The sequence below is a fragment of the Gorilla gorilla genome, chromosome 10, assembly GCF_029281585.2.
Source record: "Gorilla gorilla gorilla isolate KB3781 chromosome 10, NHGRI_mGorGor1-v2.1_pri, whole genome shotgun sequence".
Taxonomy (NCBI): domain Eukaryota; kingdom Metazoa; phylum Chordata; class Mammalia; order Primates; family Hominidae; genus Gorilla; species Gorilla gorilla.
This window is the reverse complement of record NC_073234.2, coordinates 17327129-17350789: the sequence shown is the minus strand read 5'-3', so window position 1 is coordinate 17350789 and position 23661 is coordinate 17327129. Positions and strand designations below refer to the sequence as shown.

At 39.8% G+C, this 23661-nt stretch overlaps 1 protein-coding gene and 1 pseudogene across 3 annotated transcripts in view; one reads left to right on the top strand and one right to left on the bottom strand.

Annotated features, from left to right (window-relative positions):
• The window catches only part of ADIPOR2 (adiponectin receptor 2), a 100005-nt gene extending 78686 nt beyond the window's left edge, over nt 1–21319 (bottom strand). The window contains exon 1 of one of the 3 annotated variants that reach the window (XM_019038896.4): nt 21054–21319. The gene's annotated coding sequence lies outside the window, so the exon portion shown is untranslated. Of the gene's footprint in view, nt 1–9307; nt 9400–21053 lie in introns of those variants that run through there. The other 2 variants (XM_055357538.2, XM_063693750.1) reach the window with 2 other exon arrangements.
• Nucleotides 14241–15058, top strand: LOC101125634 (protein SDA1 homolog; annotated as a pseudogene).
• Nucleotides 21320–23661: the final 2342 nt, after the last annotated feature.

The following is a 23661-nucleotide window of genomic DNA, read 5'->3' as shown; positions in this document are numbered from 1 at the left end:
AAATATGAATCTGTGCGGCTCTCAATCCTGCCACTTTTTTCCCAGAGGATGGGGAACCAATCGAGCATGACTGCCAACAAATTATAGTCCAGACTTATGCCACCCAAGAGGATCTCTTAGAAGTCCCCTTAGCTAATCCTGACCTTAACCTATACACTGATGGCAGTTCATCTGTGAAGAATGGGATACAAAGGGCAGGTTATGCCATAGTGATATAACAAGTACTTGAAAGTAAGCCTCTTCCCCCAGGGACCAGCAGCCAGATAGCAGAACTAGTGGCACTTACCCGAGCCTTAGAACTGGGAAAGGGAAAAAAAATAAATGTGTATAGATAACAAGTATGCTTATCTAATCGTTCATGTCCATGATGCAATATGGAAAGAAAGGGAGTTCCTAACCTCTGGGTGAACCCCATTAAATACCACAAGGAAATCATGGAGTTATTGCACACAGTGCAAAAACCCAAGGAGGTGGCAGTCTTACACTGCTGAAAGGAGAGGGGAGAACAGCAGCATAAGCAGCTGGCAGAGGCAGGGAAAGACCAGCAGAGAGGAAGAGAGAGAGAGGAAAAGACAGACAAAGAGGGAGTCAGAAAGAGAGAAACAGAGAGAGGAAGAGACAGACAAAGAAGTCAGAAAGAGAGAAAGAGAGAGAGAGAGAGAGAGGAAGAGACAAAGAGAGACACAGAGATAGAAGTAGTAAAGAAAAAACAGTGTACCCTATTCCTTTAAAAGCCAGGGTAAATTTCTGTCTACCCAGCCAAGGCATATTCTTCTAAAGTGGAACTTCAACCTGTATCTGCCTCCCCACCAACTGGACAGGCACCTGCACCTTAGTCCTCCTAAGTCCCAACATTAACATTGCCCCAGGAAATCAGACTCTATCAGTGCCCCTTCAAAGCTCAAGTCCATCAGCGCAGGGCCATACAACTAATACCCCTACTTATAGGGTTAGGAATGGCCACTGCTACAGGAATTGGAATAGCAGATTTATCTACTTCATTATCCTACTACCACACACTCTCAAAGGATTTCTCAGACAGTTTGCAAGAAATAACAAAATCTATCCTTCCTCTACAATCCCAGATAGACTCTTTGGCAGCAGTGACTCTCCAAAACTGCCAAGGCCTAGACTTCCTCACTGCTGAGAAAGGAGGACTATGCACCTTCTTAGGGGAACAGTGTTGCTTTTACACTAACCAGTGAGGGATAGTATGAGACGCCACCTGGCGTTTACAGGAAAAGACTTCTGAAATCAGACAACGCCTTTCAAACTCTTATACCAACCTCTGGAGCTGGGCAACGTGGCTTCTCCCCTTTCTAGGTCCTGTAACAGCCATCTTGCTATTACTCGCCTTCAGGCCCGTATTTTTAAACTCCTTGTCAAATTTGTTTCCTCCAGGATCGATGCCATCAAGCTATAGATGGTCTTACAAATGGAACCCCAAATGAGTTCAACTAACAACTTCTACCAAGGACCCCTGGACCGACCCACTGAACCTTTGGCTGACCTACAGAGTTCCCCTCATGGCTACAGGGTCAACCAACTTTTTGTTGGGACCCCGCAGCTGAATGGCTTTCCCCTCTTGTCAACCCTCGGCTCAGCCCAGAAGTACAGGCAAAGAGGAAGCTGGTTCCAGGCAAACCAACGCTCCCAACTCTGAAGAGTCGGGGGTTGTTAGAGAGCCCTTTCCCAGAAAGCCTAACACCCATGTCTTTAGTCCGGCGGCCGCGCTAGTTGCTTTTAACTGGCCGACAGGTGCCCTGGTGTTTAGCCCCTGAATTCTAAGGAAAAATAGGACAGAATAGCAAGCGAAAGGGGTCCAATGGTCCCGTCTGGGTCACCAAGATATGTCCAGAGTTGGTTCCTTCCGGTGGGTTCGTGGTCTCGCTAACTTCAAGAATGAAGCCGCAGACCTTCACGGTGAGTGTTACAGCTCTTAAAGGTGGCACGGACCCAAAGAGTGAGCAGCAGCAAGATTTATTGTGAAGAGCGAAAGAAAAAAGCTTCCACAGCACGGAAGGGGACCTGACTGGGTTGCAGCTGATGGCTGGGGTGCCCAGCTTTTATTCCCTTATTTATCCCCGCCCATATCCTGCTGACTGGTCCATTTTACAAAACGCTGATTGGTCCATTTTACAGTGTGCTGAGGGGTCCATTTTACAAACCTCTAGCTAGCCACAGAGCACTGACTGGTGCATTTTTACAGAGTGCTGATTGGCGCATTTTACAATCCTCTCATTTACACCATGTTTTAGAACCAACAACAGAAAACTGTGTGAGAACACAATCTTCTAGGCAGGATGAACAGAAATACTATCAAGGACACAGCTTAAAAGAGAGAAGAGAGTTGTACTGGGCCAACAAATCAGGTTTGGCTGGGAAATGGTAAATCATCTGATGGTATATACGAACAAAAATACTTAAGCCAGTAACAGACATTCTTGTAGGCCAAAATGTATTCAAATGAAAACAAGTTTCCTCTTTTTAATCATACTACTCAAGCACTTTCTACTTTAAAATATTATATTTAATATAAATATTGAATATTTTACCATCTAAAAATTTTCAACTCTGCTTTTCTACAGCTATATCCTCTCATCTGTTGAATGATCTCTACATGTCTCCGCTTATATCCAATATCGTATATTTTACCATAAAATCCAAATGTACTTCTACGTTACAAATTCAGAGAAATTAAAATAAGCCACATAGTCATACAAATTTAAAACCCATTCAAATTCAGGGATAATCTTTTTTCTTTTAGATGATTATTTTCTCCAGAAAGTTAGATGAGAACAAATTAAATTCCATCTGACTACTTATTAAGGAATTTCTACATGCTAGACAGACCACCAATCAATTGTAATCTACATACTAGCACCAAATTGGAAAAAACGAAACTTCAAAAAAATTCCCATGTAAGCACTTAAAATAATTAGGAATAAATCCAATAAAAGATGTCCAACACTTCCTACACTGAAAACTACAAAACACTGCTGAGAGAAACTAAAGAACCTTAAAAAATAATAAGATACACCATTTTCAAGGACCAGAAGACTCAGTATTTTTTAAACGACAATTCTCTCCCAAATGATCTGTATATTTAATACAACACAAACTGAAATTCCAGCAGGCTTTTTGATAGAAACTGACACTATTAATACCAAAATTTATGGAAATGCAAAGAATCTAGAGTAACCAAAATTTACCATAAAGCTACAGTAATCAAGTGTAGTACTGGCATAAGTATAGATATGCAGGGCCAGGCACAGCGGCTCACACATGTAATCCAGCACTTTGGGAGGTATAGGCAGATGGATCACCTGAAGTCAGGAGTTCGAGACCAGCCTGGCCAACATGGTGAAACCCCATCTCTACTAAAAATACAAAAATTAGCCGGGCGTGGTGGTGCACGCCTGTAATCCTAGCTACTCGGGAGGCTGAGGCAGGAGAATTGCTTGAACCTGGGAGGCGGATGTTGCAGTGACCCAAGACTGTGCCATTGCACTCCAGCCTGGATGACAGAACAAGACTCTGTCTCAAAAAAAAAAAAAAGTATAGGTATACAGATCAACGCAATAATAAAAAGACCCACTCATTTATGGACAACTGATTTTCAACAAAGGTCAAAGTAATTAAATGAGGAAAGGATAGTCTTTTTACCAAATGGTGCTTGAACAACTGGATATTCATATGGGAGAGGAGAACCTGAACTTTTACCTCACGTCCTACACAAAAATTAACTTGAAATAGATCATAGGCTTAAATGTAATGTCTAAAACTGTAAGGCTTCCAAAATAAACACAGGTGAAAATCTTTACAACCTTGGTGTAGCTAAATACTTCTTAAGACACAAAAAGCACTAACCATAAGTAAAAAGTGATAAACTGGACTCAACAAAATTAAGAAACATCTGCTCTTCCAAAGACTGTTAAGAAAATGAAAGGCAAGCCACAGAACAAAAGAATACAGTCATCTCTCGGTATCCCTGGTGGACTGGTTTCAAGAACCCCTCTCTACCCTCCTAATCCACCCAAAACTGAACACCAAAATTCGAGGATGCTCAAGTCCCTTATTTAAAAAAAAAACAAAACCCATATTTGCATATGCACATCTTCCTTATACTTTAAATCAATCTCTAGATTATTTATAATACCTAATATGATTAAATGCTATATAAATAGCTGTTATACTGTATTTTTTATTTGTATTATTTTTTATTCGCATATTGTTATTTTTTTACCAAACATTTTCCATCTTAGATTCGTTAAACCTGTGGATGTGGAACCCTCAGACAAGGAGCGCTGACTGTATATTCAAAATTCACACAGCTGACAAAGTACTTGTATCCACAACATATAAAGAACTTGTAACTCAGTAATTTTTAAAAGCTTTTTTAAAAATGAATTAAGAATTAGACACCTCATCTAATAAAAGGATATACAAATGGCCAATGAACACATGAAGAAGTGTTCAACATCATTTGCTATCAGAAAAATGCAAATAAGGCAAGGCATGGTGGCTGACACCTATAATCCCAGCACTTTGGGAGACTGAGGCGGGAAGATCACTTGAGCCCCAGATTTATTTAAAGACCAGCCTGGGCACACAGCAAGATCTCGTCTCTACATAAAAATTTTTACAAAATAAAATTAGCTGGATGTAGTGGCATGCACCTGTAGTCCCAGCTACTTGGAAGGCTGGGGTGGAAAGATTCCTTGAGCCTGGGAAGTCAAGACTGCAGTGAGCCAGGATCACATCAACCTGGACAACAGACAAGACCCTGTCTCACAACAAAAAACAAAACTTTTAAAAAGAAAAATGTAAATAAAAACCGCAATAAGATATCAATTCACACTAAAAAAAAAAAAAAGTTAAAATTAAAAACACAGCATATAAAGTAAATGAGATTACAGGAAGATAAAATGGCACAATCAGTTTGAAAAACTGTTTAACTTATTAAGAAACTGCAAAATATACACCATATGACTCAGCTATTCTACTCCTATTTGCCCAAGAGAAATAAAAACTTAAGTCCACAAAAAGACTTGTACATCAATGTTCATTGCCACTTTAATCATAATAGCCAAAAACTGGAAACCCAAATATCAGGTGAATGAAGAAACAAATTGTGGTATAGCCATACCACAGTGAATACTACTCAGCAATAAAAGGCAACAAACTACTGGAACACAAAGCAACACGGAGGACTCTCAAAAACATGCGGAGTTAAAGCAGCCAGGCATTAAAGAATACGTACAGTATGATTCCATTTACACACACGAAGTTTTTTTCTTGAGACCTGGTCTCACACTGTCACTAAGCTGGACTGCAGTGGTGTGATCCTGGCCCACTGCAGCCTTGAACTCCTGGCTCAAGAGATCCTCCCACCTCAGCCTCTCAAAGTGATGGAAATATGGGCATGAGCCACCTTGCCCAGCCCACTTACATGAAATTCTAAGAGACAAAATGAATGTATGCAAATCAGTGGTTTCCTTGAACCAGAGGAGGGGAGGGGTGTGGTGCACTGACTGTGAGGGACACGAGGAAGGTTTTGGAGATAACAGAAATTCCATTACCTTGATTAGGGTGATGGTTATCTGGGTGGGTATGTACGTTATCAAAAGTCATCTAACTGCACCCCTAAAATGAGTATATTTCATTGTTTAAATTATACTTCAATAAAGTTGATTTTAAATCCTAATAAAACAGTAAAGCTTATTTACATAAGCCTAGATTACACAAAATTTTGAGAAACTATTGAGTCACATTATTTGTATTTTAGCTAAGTAATAGTAGCCTCCTAAACAGTCTTCCTTCAATGAATACTCCCTAGTCTTTACTCCCTCAAAGTAAACACGGACTAATTCATAACAATTCTGGTTTCTCCAACCAAAAGCCCTTCTTGTGACCTACTTCAGAAGCATAATATTATTGCTTATTACCATAAAATTTTATTAATAGAAGTTACCATGTTACCATGTGCCAGATAAGGTGAGCTTTTATAAATATTCTCATTTAGCTTTAAAACTCTGCTGTTACATAGGTAACATTATCTCTACTTACCAATGAGAAGACTAAGGGTAAAACTTTCTGGATAATCTCCCTAAGGTTACACAATGTACAAAACAGAGAAGCAACAAATGGCCTATTATACAACACTGCCTCCCACAAAAGTAAGTAGTTCCCTTCTTCCCACATCATGATGTTATCTCTCTGTAGGAGAAGGTGAATTGTTACTTTACTACTGAAGACAACTTTGAACAAGGCCCAGTAGTTGACCCTTCACCTATCATCTCCAACAATCCTTATGAAGTGGGGTCCCATTTTATAGATGAAGAAACTGAGGTTCACGGAGATCAAGCAATTCATCAAAACACAAACTTAAGTGGAAGACCCTGAATTCAAATCTTTATCTATCTGACTTCAAAGTCCATGCTTTTATCACCATCTTACAGGACTTCAATAAAGGCACAAACAACGCATTATAGCCACTGGTAGTGGTCAAAGCTACAAACACAATGTCTTTAAAGGAGAAAAGTCTTTCTACAACTCTTTTACAGCCATATTACAACGGTTATCCTCATTTCCCAAGATCTATAATAATGACTATTGTTTTTGAAACAAAGATTAGTACCCAGAAGTGTTTTGGATTTGGAATTTTTTCAGATTTTGGAATATCTGTATATACATAATAAAATATCTTGGGGATATAACCCAAGTCTAAACACAAAATGCATTTGCTTCATAGCCTGAAGGTAATTTTATACAATGTTTTGTAATTGTGTGCATGAAACAAAGTTCTGACTGCAACTTGTCACTGGAAGTCAGGTGTGGAATTTTCCACTTGTGGCGTCGAAAAGTTTCAGGTTTGGGAGCATTTTAGATTTCAGATTTTTGGATTAGAGATGCTGAATCTGTACATAAAAATGCTAATACAAGGAACAACAGTTCTAAATATTATAGTCAGGGAAATCCTGAAAAATCTAGGATTATATATTTTGTGCCAAAATATATCAAATATGTAAAGACTTCCTTCCATAAATCATCTGTACTATAATACCACATAACCCACTGTTTAAACTACTTCAAAAATAAAATCTGTTCAGATAAAACATGTGGCCTGTACAGTTAACCTTTCAGGCAAAATCAAAACCCTACTTTGAAGTGATAAAGCACCTTTCTCCCATTATTAAATAACAATCATTCGGGGCTCTATCTCATCTCACATATTACCCTCCAGAGCACAAGTCTGTTTTGTCTTTTTGTTTGTTTGTTTTGCTTTATAATGCTGCAAATGGAAAATTCAAGGAAGTGGTTAGTTATCTTTCTTAATTTTACAAGTCTAAGAAATCTAAAAATAAACTTGTATCTACAATCTTTATCAATATTGCTCAATTCTACTAAATCATAAGGCCTTCTTCTGACCACCAGTATGAGAAAGAAAAGGAATAAAAAGAAAAAAGAAAAATTTAGAATATACATCTGAAGGCCTCAGCAGCAACACTTCTTAGACTAAAAGTGTAATAAAAACCCTCTTAAGAGGAAACAAAAATAGTCTTCATACTTAAACTAAGTGACTTACAGTGTTTTATATCAAACACCTTAGAAAGTTAAGACAACTGTATTGATACATGTACCCTAAAGTCAAAATTAAAAGTCTCAAACGTTAGAATATATATGTGATAACAGCTGGATGACCAAATACATTTAAGCATGCTCAAGTTTTAGAACAAGATATCAATCAACCATGTGCTTCCCTAGTTTCCAAGGTCTGTAGCCAGCAATGCAAAAAACCAGCAATCTGTTTCCTCATTAATGTATATCCTCAAATTGTCTGCAATCCAATTTCTTTTTTAAGTGAAAGCAAGTTTATTAGAGAAGAAAGAAAGTGCAATCTAATTTCCATTTAAATAGTAAGAGAAATGACATTTGAGTGAGACCTACAAAATATACTCTGTATCTATTCTTCCAGGTTCTATTTCTGGATCAAGTAATCCACCAATCATATCACTCTGGTCACAGAGATCACAAACTTGAATATATGAAGCAGCCTGGTGAAGGAGAAAAAGACTGTAATTGTGCTTAACAAGAAACCATGAGCTGCTTTTAAAAATTATAACTCAAAAATTCAAAACACTCTGTTAACAGTAATATGGTTATTGGGTATACATATAATAAAATTAAATTTGATCCCTGCCTCACATCACACACCCAAAAAAAAAAAAAATTCCAGGTAGAACCAAGACCCAAAAAAAAAAAACAAAAAAAACAAAACTGGTGGGGGCATAGCAGTTCACATCTGTAATCCCAGCACTTTGGGGGGCTGAGGCAGGAGGATCAGTCAGGCCAGGAGTTTGAGACCAGCCTGGGCAACATAGTGAGATCCTGTCCTCACAAAACTAAATTAAATTAATCATGTGTGGTGGCACATGCCTCTAGTCTTAGCTACTAGAGAGGCTGAGGTGGTAGGATTACTTGAGCCCTGTCGCAAACAAAAAAACAAACAAATCTATTCCATACTCCAAGGTTATTAAGATTCTCCCATTTATTTATTTATTTATTTACTCGTGAGACAGAGTCTCACTCTGTCACCCAGACTGGAGTGCAGTGGCTCAATCACAGCTCACTGCAGCCTTGACCTCCCAGGTTCGAGCTATCCTCCCACCTCAGTCCCGGCACACACTACCACACTTGGCTAATTTTTTAAGTTTTTTGTAGAGACAGGTCTCACTCTGTTGTCCAGGTTGGTCTCGAACCCTTGGGCTCAAGCAAACTTCCTATCTCAGCTTCCCAAAGTACTGAGATTACAGCCATGAGCCACCACACCCAGCCAAATTTCTTTTAAATTGTTTTTTACTTCTGTTTAAATGTGTACTGAAAAAAATTAAAGCAACACAAACACACATACCACTCCAGTGGCAACTATCATATATTTTCAGACCCTTCTATATGCATATATAGATTGCATATATCATATACATATGTGCCTGCAAAAATTTTGCACTGTAAGATTATACTGTGCATATTTTCTCTGCAATATACTTTTTAAAAAACTTAACTAGTATATAGTAGGCATTTTCATGTCACAACGTATAGCTCTAGCTTATTCTCAATGTCTACAAACAAATTCTGAAGTCTGGATACATATAATATATTTTTAACATTTAGATTGTTTTAACTTTCTTCACTAGTCAAGCAATGTCAGAGAGCATCTTTGTACACAAATTTAAGACTTTATATGAGAGTTCCTAAGAGTTTTTAATAAACATTTTAAAGACAATTCACAAGAAGGCTTACTAACCCAGGAAGTTTTGAATAGCAGCATGGGAGCCACGGGAAAACTTCTCCTTTGCTCTTTAATGATTCACTTAAAAATCACCTCACAAAAGGGAGATCAACTGAAGAAATTAAGTAACAAATTTATTAATGTGCATGAGGAGAACCACAGAGTGATCACCCCAGGTTTCTTAAATAAAACACAAACAAGAAAATAGTGATATATTTTATAATAATCATTTCTATTTAACAAAACAAACCATAAAAGTTAAGAGATAAGCCATGCAGACTGAGAAAAAACAGTTGCAATTCACTTAACAAACATAATCAAAGTATGTAATGAACTTAAAACTTTCTAAAATCAATTTAGAAAGACCACCCAAATGGCTGTGGAAGGAAAAGAACAGCCAATTCAAGAAACAAACACTTGAATAGTCATCTAACATTTGAAAACATACTCAACCCCATAATCAAAAATAAAAATTAAGACAATGTGGTAACATTTCACACTCATCTGATTTGTAAACATGTAAAAAATCTGACAATGCCATTAATCATAACAATCAGAAGATGGCAAATTCTCATACTCTAGTGCTAAAATATGCAAAGTGACAGCAAATTTGACAATATCCAATACAGCTAAAAAAATTCCCATAACCTCCAAAATCTTCAGCCCAATAATTGCACTTCTGGGTAATTCGCCATAGAGGGCTTCATTTCAAACTTAATAACCACATACATACACACAGAAATAAAAATTTCACAAAACATTTTATCCTTATTGTTTGCAATACAACCTGATATTTTTCTAATTCCTGAATTGATTTCACAATCCATTAGGGAGTCGCGACATGTGGGGTTTTTTTCTGTTTGTTCATTTGTTTTTTAAGATGGGAGTTTCGCTCGTCACCCAAGCTGGAGTGCAATGGCGTGATCTCGGCTCACTGAAACCTCTTCCTCCCAGGTTCAAGCGATTCTCCTGCCTCAGCCACCTGAGTAGCTGGGATTACAGGCACGCGCCACCCCGCCCACCTAATGTTTGTATTTTTAGGAGAGATGGAGTTTCACCATGTTGGTCAGGCTGGTCTCAAACTCCTGACCTCAGGTGATCCGCCCACCTCAGCCTCCCAAAGTGCTGATATTACAGGCTCAAGCCACAGTGCCCGGCCACAACATGCAGTTTTTAAAACTTACCAAAAATCTTAAAGGTAAGCACAATGATTCCTAATAAGGAATGTTCAATGTAACATTATTTTTAATACATGAAAACCTGGAAACAATCTAAATGCCTATCAACATCAGAATAAATACATTTTATCTGGCTATATTCATATAATAGAAAATAATTTTACAGCAGATAAAAGTAATGACTATTAGGGTGGGCCATATGAAACTGTCATTTTTGTAGGTCAAAATGGTAACGTATCAGCAGTTTCATATAAATCAAAAAAATTTTCATGAAAGACAAATTATAGAATAGGCAGAATATATCATTTACATCAAATCTGAAAATATGCAAAGCAATACTATGATTTGTGAATATATACCCATGTAGTAATTACATAAAAACATGCATTAAAAATGATCAGGCCAGGAGTGGTGGCTCACACCTGTAATCCCAGCACTTTTGGGAGGCCGAGGTGGATGGACTGCTTGAGCACAGGAGACCAGCCTGGGCAACAGGCGAAACCCAATCTCCACAAAATATACAAATATTAGCTGGGCACAGTGGTGTAAACCTGAGTTCCCAGCTACTTGGAAGGCTGAAGTGGGAGGACTGCTCAAGCAAAGGAGATGGGCTGCAGTGAGCCGTGATCATACCCCTGTACTCTAGCCTGGGTGACAGAGTGAGACCCTGTTTCCAAAAAAAAAAAAAAAAAAAAAGATCAACACCATACTCAGAATAATAGTTAACTTCTGGGAAGAAAGTAAACTGTAATCCCAGAAGTTGCTTCAACTGTACATGATTTTTTTTTCCTCAAAAAAATGAGAAATATGGGAACATGCTAAGATATGCTACAGCTGTATGGTTAATATACGAATGTTAATTATATTGGTCTCTGTAGTCTCATGTATGTTTGAAATATTTTAAGGAAAAAAAACATATATTGGCCAAATAAAACATACATCTGCAGGCTAAATTCAAATCAACCCCTAAAATGTATTTCATTGGCTTGAAATCTTAATGCTTAGCCCTCACCTTTTTTTTTTTTTATATCTAGGGCCACTAACAACAACAAAACAGCTTTTATATAATGTCCAGTTTAAATAGTTTCTTAAAAATCTGTGAAAAGAGGATTTCACCCCTGAAAAATTGGTCTTGTTCCTCCTTTTAGTTTAGTGCTATGTATTTCACCATACTTCCATTTTTACCCTCGCTGCCAAGCAAATTCAAACCCAATCTTTATTCTTAGTCATTGAATTATGCTGTCGCTTGGGAAAAGAATATATGCTTTGTCCTTTCCCTGATTTCTTCTTTTTACACATATTTTATTACACTTCCAGATCTTTTATTTTAAGTTACCAGATATCCTTTCTGGAAGAAATGGGATAAAATAAATTTCAAGAAAATAAAGTCAACCTTCTGTGCCATTCTGCTGAAGTTTTCATAATGTAACCCCTACCAAAAAGACATCCTCCTTAACCAAAGGAATGGATATATGGATACAACTAGGCATACATGTTCACTAAACTTAATTTCAAAACATACAAGATTAAAGTGAATATGCTGTCAATGAAAAATAATCAGCTGATATACTAACAACAAACATACAAAAGAAAGGCCTAAATGGCCAAAGTGTAATAAGCTAACTAATTTTGCCCCTTTTAAGACCATATGCTTTGTGTTTTGTTTTCTAGTACACAGACATTGTGGAAATAAGAATATTCTTACATTCAATAAATCCAGTAAGAATGTGTAATATGATCAGTTATAAAGAAAATATCATTTTGTTGTAGTCTTCCATTAAAAAACTTAAGTGTCCTTTTCCAGTTATTTTTCCCATGCCTGAAGATAATCTGGCAATTCTCAGAATTTAGCTTCCCTTTTCCTTCTGTCTGGACACTTGTCTAATTAAGCCAATCTATAATATCATTAGCCAACATATATCCCCTTCTAACACATGGTATACTCCAATCCAGAAAACTCAAAACCATAAGTAATGTTAAACAAATCCCCTTTTTAATAAATTCCTCAACTTCCAATTTCTAAATACCAAATGTACTTATAAAATAGGCTAATTATTTCCTAACAGGTCCTAAGATATCAGTTCGTCCTATTTAACTTATCTTAGAGTTGAAAGATGAGAGACAACATATGCCAAAGTGACAATTTTATACTGAAGTTTTTCTTTTCTTTTTAAGACGGAGTTTCGCTCTTGTTGCCCAGGCTGGAGTGCAATGGTGCTATCTTGGCTCACCGCAACCTCTGCCTCCCGGGTTCAAGTGATTATCCTGCCTCGGTCTCCCAAGTAGCAGGGATTACAGGCAGTGGCCACGATGCCTGGCTAATTTTTGTTTTTGGTTTTTTTTGTTTTGTTTTGTTTTAGTATTTTCAGTAGAGACGGGGGTTTCGCCATGTTGGCCAGGCTGGTCTCAAACTCCCAACCTCAGGTGATCCGCCCACCTTGGCGTCCCAAAGTGCTGGGATTACAGGCCTGAGCGACCGCACCCAGCATGCACTGCAGTTTTTCAAGTTTGTATTTCACAATTTGAAAATATTATTTTTAACAAAATTAAAGCACTTCACTCAGCAGTAACCCCAACAGTTACTGGTTCATGAACCAATTTAGGTTTTTAAAAGACCATTTACTTACCACCTGCTATATACCGGAACTGCCAGTAGATTATCAAGAAAGTTACACGTTCCTTACCCTCAAGAAATATATAGTCTATTAGGCAGGCACCCAGATTCTTTTTGATCAGTGATAACAAAACCATATGCTTTCAAGAGCCAAGCAGAGAATGTAAATAGGTGAAGCAGCTCCACCTAAGGGAGGCCCAGGAATAGAATGCATGCTCCACCTGAAGTAATCGTAAATCAACTTTAAAAGAATGCTATTGAAACAAAGCATATCTCCCAGTTAGATAGAATATACTGCAAATGCTTAACCTCCTATCAGATAAACGAAGATTTTTTCTTTAATTTGTAGTGACACAGAGAAGCTAGACTCCACCCACATTTCTGGTGAGAGTTTACACTGCTGTGACCTTTCTGGGTGGCAGTGTGATAACACACATCAAAATGAAAAATGTGTTTTCTTCAACTATTACAAAATTACTAAAGGGGAATTAGCTTGCAATAAATATACATAAAATGTATGGGCAATTTACAATCCATTTATATAATCTAAATATCCATCAGTAAGAGCAGTATTAAGTTATAGCATATCCATTTAATAATACTACACTAAAGAACTACTAAAAAGAAGAGAGTAGATGCAGATGTAAAGTAAGCCACAAATATTAATTTTAAAAACACACACACAGGGCCTGTCATGGTGGCTCATGCCTATAATCCCAGCACTTTGAGAAGCTAAGGCAAAGAGGATCACTTGAGTCCAGGAGTTCAAGGCCAGCCTGGGCAACATGGCAAAACCTCGTCTCCATTAAAAATGCAAAAATTAGCCTGGCGTGCATCTATAGTCCCAGCTACGTGGGAGTCTCAGTTGGGAGGACTGTTTGTTTGAGTTCGAGAGGGCAGTGAGCCGTGATTGTGCCATGGCACTCCAGCCTGGGTGACAGAGCAAGACCCTGTCTCAGAAATTAAATAAAATACACACACACACACACACACAATCAGCCAAGACAGCACCACCTGCTGAGCTCCCAAACACTGTTTCTGGTCACATCCAGAAGTACAACGCCACAGCTCCACACCACAGCTGAAATGGGTTTGCAAATGTCAGCAGTACGGGTTCTCTGAGAACTACTCACTGTGGACCCAGTCTACAGCCAACATGTCCTGCAGAAACTAGCTGCCCAGTAACAAGCAGCAGTTATAGAATCTAATAAAGTGGAGCCACTGGCTGACATTAAAGGGTTTCTACAGCAGTACTATATGCACTACAAATCCAATATGGAGATTCTCAAATTAAAGCCAATAAACCCGGCAAAGAATTGACAGAGCTGGTGATATTTATGGCACAGATTGGTCACTGTTACCCAGAACATCTAAGTAACTTTCCTCAAGAGCTAAAAGATCTACTTTCCTACAATTATACTGTACTGTCTTGAATCAAAATCATCTAATAACATTTTACAAAGCTTTGATCTTGCTGAGAAGTATCATATCCATCCATCAAGTTTGCTAGAGCTCTTCTTTGAACTTCCAAGTTGCCATAATAAGCTTTTGAGACTTTACACACTCATGTTGTGACTGATAGCAAGAATAACTGTAAAACACAAGAATAAAGTGGATATAGTACTGCAGAATTTCATATTCACCATGTTAAGAGACAGCAATGTAACTGCAGCCAAGATATCTTTGGATGTGATGACTGAACTCTACAAGAAACATCCGGACTGATGCCAAAACTGTCAATGTCATCACAACTGCATGTTTCGAGATATTGGTTGCCACCTTGACATTCTTCCCAGGATAAGATGAAGAAGAGAAACAAATAGGACAGACTCAGAATCTGAGGATAAAGTGACAAGAGACCTACAAGTGCAGTATGTCACTGGGAAGAGTGGCTCCAAACACAAAACACTGAAAAGGTTATGAAAAGTGCCCAAGAAACAAAAGAAGAAAAAACTCACGGTGTTTAACTTTTAAGCTATTAGCTTTATTCATGATCCTCAAAGTTTTACCAAAACACTCCTGAAGCACACAGCTAGAAATCTCTAAGCAGAGGTTTGAGTTAACAAGATGCTCATAAATCTTATCTCCAGATTGGCAGAAATTCATAAGCCCTCTAACTTCTATGCCTTTGGGCAAAAGTTTCTGCTGCTGCACCACAGAGAAGTAACAGAAATCACTGTTTGCTAAACATGCATTTCATCCCGTTAGTCCCAGAGATCACTCAGTTATTGCTCATGACTGTGACCATCCATTATGTTATGGACAAGAACTTTAGGGAAGACATGACAGTCCAAATCAGTGCTATAAGAGGTAATAGCTCAATGTCCCCTAGCCATGACAGAAGAACTTCCTCAAGACCTGTCCCAGTATAAAACACACAAGGATAAGAATATGATGCTGTATACTATAACTGTGATTCAGTTCTTCCAAATCCTCAGATGATGCAGAATTCCAGGGTAAGCTGACAGAGGCCCCAGTAAAATCAACAGTGCAAGAATATGGCCAGGGACAACGGCTCCTGCCTGTTAAATCCAGCTATTCAAGAGGCTGAGGGAGGAGGATCGCTCGAGGCCAGGAGTTCAAGACCAGCCTGGACAACATGGCAAAACCCTGTTTCTACAAAAAATACAAACATTAGCCAGGCATGGTGGTGCATGCCTGTAATCCCGGCTACTTGGGAAGCTGAAGTGGGAGGATCACTTGAGCCCATGAAGCGGAGGTTGCAGTAAGCTACGATTGCACCACAGCACTCCAGTCTGGGCAACAGAGTAAGACCCTGTAACCAAAAAAAAAAGAAGGAAAAAAGAAAAGAGAAAGAAAAAGAGAAGGCTGAAAATGATAAAGATGGGTGGGGAAGCACCAGTTTCAGTGAGGAGGAGGGTGCTGCTGGTGAATCTGTTGACGAGTAGAAACTGCAAGAAATCTCCTAGAAGCTGAACAGCACCCATGGAGGAGTGAAAAGCCAAACTAAAGGATGACTTCTAGAAAATCTGCATGGCTCAACTAAGGAAAAAATTCAGTGCTGCCCCCAGGGAAAGCCCAAGAGGAAATGTATTGAAATAGTGATAAGGAGCAAGTAATTTTTTCTAACATTGATGACCGTCATAAAAAGCCAAAGTCTGACAAGGAGACATGACTAGCAACTGCAATGGCTGGACAGACCAAAAAGAATTTATGAGGAAGAAAACCAAAATGAATCATTTTCCAAATCCAGAGATAAAGGGAAAAAAGAAGAACTTTGATGATTAGGTATAGCCAAAATGTCCAGTCAAAAAAAATAAGCATTCCTTTGGGGAAAAGCTGCTGCCACTATGAGATACACTTAAAAAAAAAAAAAATAGAAAAATAAAAAGAGAGAAAAAGTAACATCCAAGCCAGCCTTCCATTCCCAAAATAAATTGTCATTAATCTGAAAATTAGTAAATCAAGAATGTTTACATTAGAAAGTCCAAAAGCACTGTATCCTGAAAACCACCAAAAAAGGTGAATGACTGCTGAATGACGGGTTTCGTCACTTTTTTTTTTTTTTTGTGAGATGGAGTTTTGCTCCTGTTGCCCAGGCTGGAGCGCAGTGGTGCAATCTCGGGTCACTGCAACCTCCACCTCCCAGTTTCAAGCGATTCTCCTGCCTCAGCCTCCTGAGTAGTTGGGATTACAGGTGCGCGCCACCACACCCAGATAATTTTTTTTTTTAATATATTTTTGATAGAGATGGGGTTTCATTCATGCTGGCCAGGCTGGTCCCGAACTCCTGACCTCAGGTGATCCACCTGCCTTGGCCTCCCAAAGTGCAAGGATTACAGGCGTTAGCCACCGCCCTCAGCCCACTTTTTTTTTTTTTTTAAGAGACAGAGTCATGCTGTGTTGCCCAGACTGGTCAGAGTCATGCTGTGTTGCCCAGACTGGTCTCAAACTCCTAGCCTCAAGCAATCCTCCCACCTCAAACTCCCAAGTAGCTGGAACTACAGGCACAAGCCACCACTGGGCTTGATCCCATTTTTGTAAAAAATAACTCTCGGCCAAGTGCAGTGGCTCATGCCTGTAACCCTAACACTTTGGGAGGCTAAGGTGGGAGGACCGCTTGAGCCCGGGAGGTCGAGGCTGCAGAGCCATGACGGCACCAGTGCACTCCAGCCTGAGATACAGAGTGAGATCTTAAAAAAAAAAAAAAAAAAACTGCAACACAAAGAATAAGCCCTATGTAAACTACAGACCAATAAATAACAACATATTGATATGGGCTCATCAAATGCAATAAATGTGCCAAATTAATGCAAGATGTTTGCAATAGGAGAAACGAGGGGAGGGAAGGGAATATGGGAACTTTCTGTGCTATCGGCTCAAATTTCTGTACATCTAAAGCTGCTAAAAAAAGTGTAATTTTTTAATTCTGAATATGCAGACAAATCTGCAAATAATTACTTGTATATGCACACAAAGAGAGGTGAAAAGACCTATATCAAACTGTTGCCCATGGTTACCTACAAAGGATGAAACTGGAAACTAGCGCATGAGAAGGAATTTTTTTTACATTATACAGTTGGCCCTCCATATCCATGGGCTCTTATGTCTGTGGATTCAACCAAGCTTGGATCCAAAAAGTTTAATATAGCATCTGTATTTGAAACATGCAGACTTTTTTTTCTTGTCTTTATTCCCTAAACAATACAGTATAACAACTATTTACATAGCATTTATATTGTATTAGGTATTATAAGTAATCTAGAAATGATATAAAGTATTTGGGAGGATATGCACAGGTTATATGCAAATACTATGCCATTTATATCAGAGATTTGAGCATCTGTGCATCTTGATATTCACCAAAGGTCCTAGAAGCAGTCCCTACAGACACCAAGGGATGACATTATATCTCTGGACTGTCTAAACTTTCTACACTGAGCAATAATGTAAGTAGAGGCTCTGTAGCATATTGTTAAGAATTTGGGTTTCTCAAATCAGACTGCATGAAATCAAATCCTAGCTCCACCATTTGCTAGCTGATAAACTTCCAACAGTTACTTAATTTTTCTCCTTGCCTTAGTTTCCTCACCTGTAAAACAGAAATCATAGTATACACTCACAGAGCTGCCACAGCAATTAAATAATTTCATACACGTAAAGTAGTGGAAATTGTCTAGTACATTGTAAGTGCTCAATAAATGTTAACCAGCATCTTCATTACCAAGCATTTATTATTCCTGGATTTTCTTTTTAAATCTTGACTGGTAAGACTAATCATGAAAACCCGGTTCATAAGCCCCTTTCTAGAAAGACCTCCAATGCAGAAAATACAAAAGCAATCAAAATACAAATACAAATAATGAAATACTTCTTAAAAAAGCAGATTACAGGGCTGGGCACGGTTGCTCACACCTGTAAATCCCAGCACTTTGAGGGGTGAGGCAGGTGGATCACATGAGGAGTTCGAGACCAGCCTGGCCAACATGGTGAAACCCCGTCTCTACTAAAAATACAAAAAAAAAAAGTTGGCTGGGCTTGGTGGCGCACACTTGTAATCCCAGCTACTAGGGAGGCTGAGGCAGGAGAATCGCTTGAACCCAAGAGGCAGAAGTTGCAGTGAGCCAAGATCGTGCCATTGCACTCCAGCCTGGGCAACAAGAACGAAACTCCGTCTCAAAAAACAAAATGAACAACAAAAAAAGCAGATTACAAACCAACATTTATCAATTTGAGTTCATTTATATAAAAAATAATCACCAACAGATTCTATAATCACATAAAAAAAGCCCCAAGTGGTGTACTTGTAAATAACTTTTACTTTCTCCTTTACAATTTTCTGACTCATTTAAATTTTCAACATTGACTATGTATCATTTTTAATGGAGCTCGGCAAACTTTTTATATTAAGGTCCACACAGTAAATAAATATAAGGTGTTACAGGCCATATGGCTCTCTGGCACAACTACTCAACTCTGCTGCTGTACCCCAAAAGAAACTACAGACAATACCTAAACGACTGCATATGGCTATGTTCTAATAAAAACTTTTTTCTTCCTCTTTTTTTAAGACGGAGTTTCGCTCTTGTTGCCCAGACTGGAGTGCAATGGTGCAATCTTGGCTCACTGCAACCTCTACCTCCCGGGTTTAAACGATTCTCCTGCCTCAGCCTCCCGGGCAGCTGGGATAACAAGAGTGCGCCACCACAACCGGCTAATTTTTGTAGTTTTAATAGGGACGGGGTTTCACCATGTTGGCCAAGCTGGTCTCAAACTCCTGATCTCAGGTTATCTGCCCGCCTCGACCTCCCAAAGTGCTGGGATTACCGGCGTGAGCGATCGCACCGGGCCTAATCAAATCTTTATTTACAAAAAGAGGCAACTGGCAGGACTTGGCCCGCAGGCTTTAAAATCTGTCAATCCCTGAAATAAAGAATAAAACAAAATTATTTTCATTTTAGGAAACAAAATGTGATTTATACTAAAAAAAAAGTGCACCAGCTAAATTGATACTATTGATAGAAAAAAACCATTTATTTATAAATTCATACAAGGAGCGTAGGGATAGAAAAAAAAACAAACTCTCTTTTAGGCTCTGGAAATCCTACTCCCATTCCTAGTGTCAAGTGAAAAGAGGAAATCTGCTAAGCAGACCAAAGTCTAGATAGGAACGTATACTGGAGGGCAGACAGTTACAATCAGAAGTTAAAAGAAATATGCCTTTCACATTTAATTTGCAATTTTTTCAAATTTCATAATTCACCAACAAGCAGCTGCCACATGTGTGGAAATCTTTACTGATGAAATAATTTTAGTTGCAGATCATCACAATCAACACTCTGACAACAAATTTATCAGAACGGATGAAAACATCTAGGAATTACCTAAGAGTCGTTTAAGGAGACATAAGGGTGGCCTTTGATAAGAGGTCACTTCAAACTTTCAGAACTGACAAGACGTATAACCTCCCCCCAAAAAATAATGCTATGGGTAGATGGATGCTTTTTTCTGAAGGAATTTTTAGCATTTCATTTGGAAAAGTTTTGTGATCAAATAATGCTAAATGTTATAACAGCTTTCTCGGCGTTTAAAGGGATTCTCTGGGTGAGGGGAAGGGGTGATTAAAAAAAAGTCTGCTTTTGGAACAGAAATGGGGGACAATAACCAAGCCTCAGAAACCCAGAGTCAAAAAATTAAAAGAATATCTTACTTAAAAAAAAAGCCAACAACCTGCAATGAAGTCACCGTACCCCCATAAAATCCCAACTGTGCATTTAAATCTTTCTACCAAAATTCACTTTTGGACCATCTTATGAAGTTGTCAAAATTTCAGAGGCAAACGCTTAAATCAAGATCAAAAGCCAGGAGGAAAAAAGAGCAAACAGTTTCCAACCCAAACTCTCTCCGAGCCCCCTAAAAACTGATTTATAACCCTGTTATCGGTAATTTTAAAAGAAGCGAACACTGACGGACGGGGGCTTGGGAAAACAGGACTCAAGGTACCAAGCAGGCTGCCTGACGCGCCACCTGAAAAAGGTGAGGGAACTCTTCCCCACCCCAGTCACTGTGAAAGTAGCGCTAAGAGAGCCCATCCCAAGCCTCCACCAAACAAATTCCTAGAAGTGATAAAAACAGACAAGAGACGAAGAGGGGCGGGCAGATCCTCTCCGCGGGCAGGGAGCTGGAGCAACTGCACCCGAAGGTGAGCAGAGGGCAGCAGGCTCCGACCCTCCGCCGCGAAAGGCGAGGCGAGGGGAACAGTGGGCGCCGGACTCCTCCGACAGCAGTCGCAAGGAGGGCGGCTCCAGGTCCCCACACGGCCGACCCTCACTCAGGCCAAGGCGCGCCGGGCGGCAGGTCAGAGTTAGGAATCAAGTTGCGGGCCGGGCCGAGAGCGCACTCTCCCGCCCGCGCCAGGGACATTCGCCCCCTCAGCTCTCACATCCCCCCGACCCCAGGCTCTCCCTCTGCGCCCAGGAAACGGCGCCCACACTCCAGAGACCCTCACCCGGAGCCCGTCGCCGCCTCACCGCGTGTCTCGGACTTCTTGGGAGCCACCGCTGAGGGGAGGGGGGAGGAGGGGGGAACGGAGGAGGGAGGGGGCCAAGCCCGGTGTAGCCGCCGCCGCTGCCGCCACCGCGATGCCGCTTCTGGAATCGCGCTCTCGCCGCCGCGACAGCGACCGCCGCCGCCGCGTCTCCCCGCCCCCACGACCGCTCGTCGCCGTGACGCGCATCGCATGAGGCGGTTCGAGCCAATAAGACCACACGCCGTGCGCAGCCGCGCTGTCCTAAACCGGAAGCCGCCCCTCTGACCGCTCTAGAACCTGGGTGCATCGTGGGATCTGTGGTTCGGCCAGGAACTTAGCGAAAACTATACTGGGCGTTGAGGGCCCGAGGAGCGTGCGCTCTTTAGGCGCTCACACAACTCCTCGGAGTTTTTTCTCCCACCGAAAAAGGAAGCAATTTGGAGCTGAGGAGGAGGGGGCCGCCCCGGCTCGCGGATGCTTTTCGCAGTCTCTATGGATACTGGCTACACACTTTGGGCAAGAGCCAGAATTTGAGGATTTAGGCTGGATCGTGTGTCTCTGCCAAGGGCTGATAGGATGCTGAGCGTCGTCTGTGAAGACTTCGGAAAGAAATCCAAAAGCATTAGCCCAGTTTTGCCCAGAGCAATAGTGTTTGCCTTTTATTACCTTGTTAAAGATTATGATTTATGCTCTACCACTTCTATTTTTTTTAAAAACCCAGTCACTCTTAAAATACATATAATTCAGAGCGATTTTTAAAATGATGTTAATGTCATGGTATATCAGAACCTACTTAAGCACTAAATACCTGCGTCCATTTACCCAGAATGAGTAAGTAATTTTCTACAAGTCAGCTTTACGTTGAGTTCTAACTTCTTAGAAGCCAAGAACAGATTTGGTTACATACTTATTCTATAAGAAAAGTGAATATAAGAGTTAGTCTGCATAGAAAAATAGTTCTTTACGTTCAGTAGGAGGGGGAATTTATCACATTCTTAAGGCGTAAATGCCTTAACTATCAAAATTCTTGTTATTGACTAAAGGAAATCCATACGATTTAGGGAAAGTCTGTGCCCACGGCTTACTGTCCTTCCCTTTGGACCACAGCAAGAGATAACAAAGGGTGCACGGAAAAGCTGACAGGTCTTGAGGGAGCTGGAGTCGGATATATGACGAAAAAAACAAAAATACAGAAGTCTTCATTATGGAAATGTAAGTTTTAAAAAGTAAAGCTACTAAAATCACAAAGAACATGATTAAGATGGCAATAATACAGAACTAAGGCCCACTCATTTAAGCTTGAAAGAGATAAAACTAGTATAAATTAAAATTAGGAAATAAATGTTAAAGGAACTAATTTCCTTCAAGGAGTGGTTTACATTGAAAATATAATTTTTTTAAGTTTACATAATTTGTGAAAGACATAATAATAATGACTTCTATGTTCCCAGGTAAAGATGTAAAGCTTTTGAGGTTGAAATCAAGGAAGACAATTGTACACCTCCTCAGCACATCAGAAACAATACAGGCATTTCTGGATTGCGAATTTGACCCGTTATACCAGCTCACATGGAACTGAGATAAGAAGTATAAGATTCTTAGGCTTAATAAAGAGTCTACTAAAGGTGACAGAACTAGAGCGAAAAAGATAATTTTCTTAAAAAGAGATTCTTCAAAGATCTCCAATCTTTCCTGCATCCCTTACTCTTAAAGACTGGTTTCCAGGCCAAGCGTGGTGGCTCACACCTGTAATCCCGGCACTTTGGGAGGCCGAGATGGGCAGATCACTTGAGGTCAGGAGTTCAAAACCAGCCTGGCCAACATGGCGAAACCCCGTCTCTACAAAAATACAAAAAATTAGCCGAGCATGGTCGCGCGTGCCTGTAATCCCAGGTACTCTGGAGGCTGAGGCAGGAGAATCACTTAAACCTGAGAGGCAGAGGTTGCAGTGAGCTGAGACCGTGCCACTGCACTCCAGCCTGTGTGACAGAGCAAGACTCTGTCTCAAAAAAAAAAAAAAAAAAGATTCTGGTTTGACAAAACGAAGGGCTTTAAGAAGCTACCTCTGGAACAGTTCACCGTGTGCTGAACCAGATGAAAGACAGACTTACCATTTCCCTAAAGTTTCACACCTTGTTCTCGGTTACCTTGATCCCATTCACATATCACTACTGCCAGTTCCTGATGCTTATATAGTGATGAAACAAACCACATCATTTCCTCAAAATACCCACACCCCCTTAGCTATTGAGGATGTTGCCACTGTCCCTGACCTGAGCACCTGAGGAACATTCCCCTGATCCCCACATCCATAAGGCTGGCTTCACCCTTAACCCTTATCTAAATGTCACTATTAAATATTCCAAAGCAGAATTTTCAGGCCCTCTCCCTGACCATACTTCAGTTACTAAACTTTATATATTGTCTTCTGATTAGCAGTCCAAAAAACAAGAAAAATTCAGTAAAATTCTCTATCCTCCAGCATCAGCTGCGTATCTTAGAATTTCTGTTCTCTCCATTCTTGGGGTATCACACTACTCCACAGGAGGGTAGAGCCCCTTATCTTCTGCAGCACCAAAAAAAGATT